Source organism: Triticum dicoccoides, chromosome 6B (genome assembly GCF_002162155.2).
Source record: "Triticum dicoccoides isolate Atlit2015 ecotype Zavitan chromosome 6B, WEW_v2.0, whole genome shotgun sequence".
Taxonomy (NCBI): domain Eukaryota; kingdom Viridiplantae; phylum Streptophyta; class Magnoliopsida; order Poales; family Poaceae; genus Triticum; species Triticum dicoccoides.
The window spans coordinates 215,073,378-215,075,980 of record NC_041391.1 but is presented as its reverse complement, the minus strand read 5'-3'; positions in this window follow the sequence as shown (position 1 = coordinate 215,075,980).

Sequence of the window (2,603 nt, the reverse complement as noted above, 5' to 3'; positions counted from 1 at the left end):
CGACCCCTATTTTGGGGTAGGGTCTATATGGTTGTGTTGTTGTCGAGGGGTCGAGGACCACTATTTTAGGGTAGGCTAGGTTGGGTAGTTGTCGAGGGGTCGATGACCCCTATTCTGGGGTAGGGTCTACATGGTTGTGTTGTTGTCGAGGACCACTATTTTAGGGTAGGCTAGGTTGGGGTTGTTGTCGAGGGGTCGATGACCACTATTTTTGGGTAGGCTAGCTTGGGTAGTTGTCGAGGGGTCGATGACCCCTATTTTGGGATAGGGTCTATATGGTTGTGTTGTTGTCGAGGGGTCGAGGACCCCTATTTTGGGGTAGGGTTTATATGGCTAAACAATGACTAAAAATGACAACAAATAGGCTAGATCACAAATGACACACAGGTTCACAGAATCAAATGAAACACAGGTTCACATAGGTTCATAGGACTCAAATGGAACAGAGGTTCACATGACTCAAATTCTACATAGGTTCACAGTACTCAAATGGAACAGATGTTCACATGACTGAAATTGTACATAGGTACACATGACTCAAATGAAACACATGTTCATATGACAGATACATGGGTGGCAATCACAAAAGTTTTAACCTTTTCCAGGCATCAAATTTCACACATTTCCACTAGCTGGGAAGTAGCACTTAAGTCTTGCATATTTCTGAGCTTTCTTCCTTGTACCTGTTCCAGCAGTTGCACTCCTCCAACTCTTCCACCTCTCACTGATCTCATTTTTGTAGCAAAAGCAGAAGTAGATGTAGATGTAGAAGTACCGGCAGCAGAAGAAGTACCTTCTCCAGCTAGAGGCCTTGGTGCTGTGAAAGCAGCCCTAGCTGACCTAGTAGCAGCAGTTGGTGCCCTAGGAGCAGCATCTGCTGCTGTAGCCACTACAAAAAAATGCACTTCCGTGATGATACGTATTTGTCACAGTAGGTCGCGTTTTTTGTCATGCATGTACATCCATGACGATTTTATGACAGAATCAAGATAGTCATACATGTGCTGTCGTAGAAGTGTTCCATGACATTACCAAAATTATCATCACGGGAGTGTCCACTTCCATGATGATAAATCGCGCGTCACAGAAGTGCTTTCGTCAAGGGTGCCCGACACTTGGCATCCACCGTAACGGAACATCGTTAAGCTATCGGGTCCGGTTTTGAATCCGATAACCCATTAACAACCCGGACCAATGGGGATTTTCCACGTGTAAAATCATCATTGGCCGCAGGAAACACGTGTTGCCTCACCGTTGGGACAGATGTCATCCACTCATTGGACAGGAGGCGCCTATGATAGGTTGACACGTGACACTGTCCAACAGTGGCCCATTCCGGTGAAAAAGGTCGGCCCAGTAAAAATTAGCAGGCCGGCCCATATAAGGCCTACTTGTGTCAAGTCCATTTAAGCCCACGACCCATACGAGATGTGCCAATTCGGCCCGTCAACAGCCCATTAAAGATTTGACACCATTGCAGCCCATCGTCAGTTCAAGCCCGTTAACAGCCCGCTATATATTTGGGCTCAATATCGGCCCGATGAGATTTCGGCCTGTTAACAGCCCATTCAATGGATGGGCCAATTTTCAAGATGTACATCTTTCAGCCTTTTAGCGACCCATTTAAATGTTGGGCTAATTTCCGGCCCGGTGTGTCTTTCAGTCTGTTGACGACCCATAAATCTGATGGGCCATTTGTAGTCGGACCTGAGTTTCGGCCTTTTAGCAGCCCATTTAAGTGTTGGGCAATTTCCGGCCTGGTGTTACTTTCAGCCTGTTGACGACCCATAAATTAGTTGGGCCATTTGTAGTCGGACCTGAGTTTTTGCCTTTTAGCGACCCATTTAAGTGTTGGGCCAATTCTCGGCCCTGTGTGCCTTTCAGCCTGTTGACGGACCATAAATGAGTTGGGCCATTTGTAGTCGGACCTTAGTTTTGGCCTTTTAACGGCCCATGCCCTTCATGGTCCAATACCAGCCCGGTTTCTCTTTCAGCCTGCTAAAGGCCCACAACACAGTTGGGCCATTTACAATACGTCCTGACTTTCGGCCTCTTAGCGGCCCATGCTCTTCATGGTCCAGTACAAGCCCGCTGTCTCTTTCGGCCTGCTAAAGGCCTACAATATAGTTGGGCCATATGTAGCCCAAACTTAGTAAAGGCCTGTTAACGACCCGTGAAATAAATTGGGCCCACCTGTTGCCCGCTTCGATGTCGGCCTGTTAACGACCCGGGAGGTAAGAGGGCCGACCATTAACTTTCGGCCTAATAACAACCCATTAACTTAATGGGCTCACTAAAGTTCATACATGTCTTTAGGCCAAATTAGATAATTTGAGCCCATTACGACGAGCAATTATGCACAGGACCAAAACCGATCAAGCAAAGGTATGACATACAGGGAATAACATTGCACATCCAGCATATATTACAGGAAATTACATCCACTGACAATCAAAGATTGATGCCAGTGCAAATAAATGAGAAGAACCTAACCATCTACAACGTCACAATCTGCAACCTCAGCACAAATGACGCCCATAAGCATGTGGGCAAGTTCTTGCTGCTTTGCTACACTGTCTCTGAAAACATTGATCAGTTGTTGT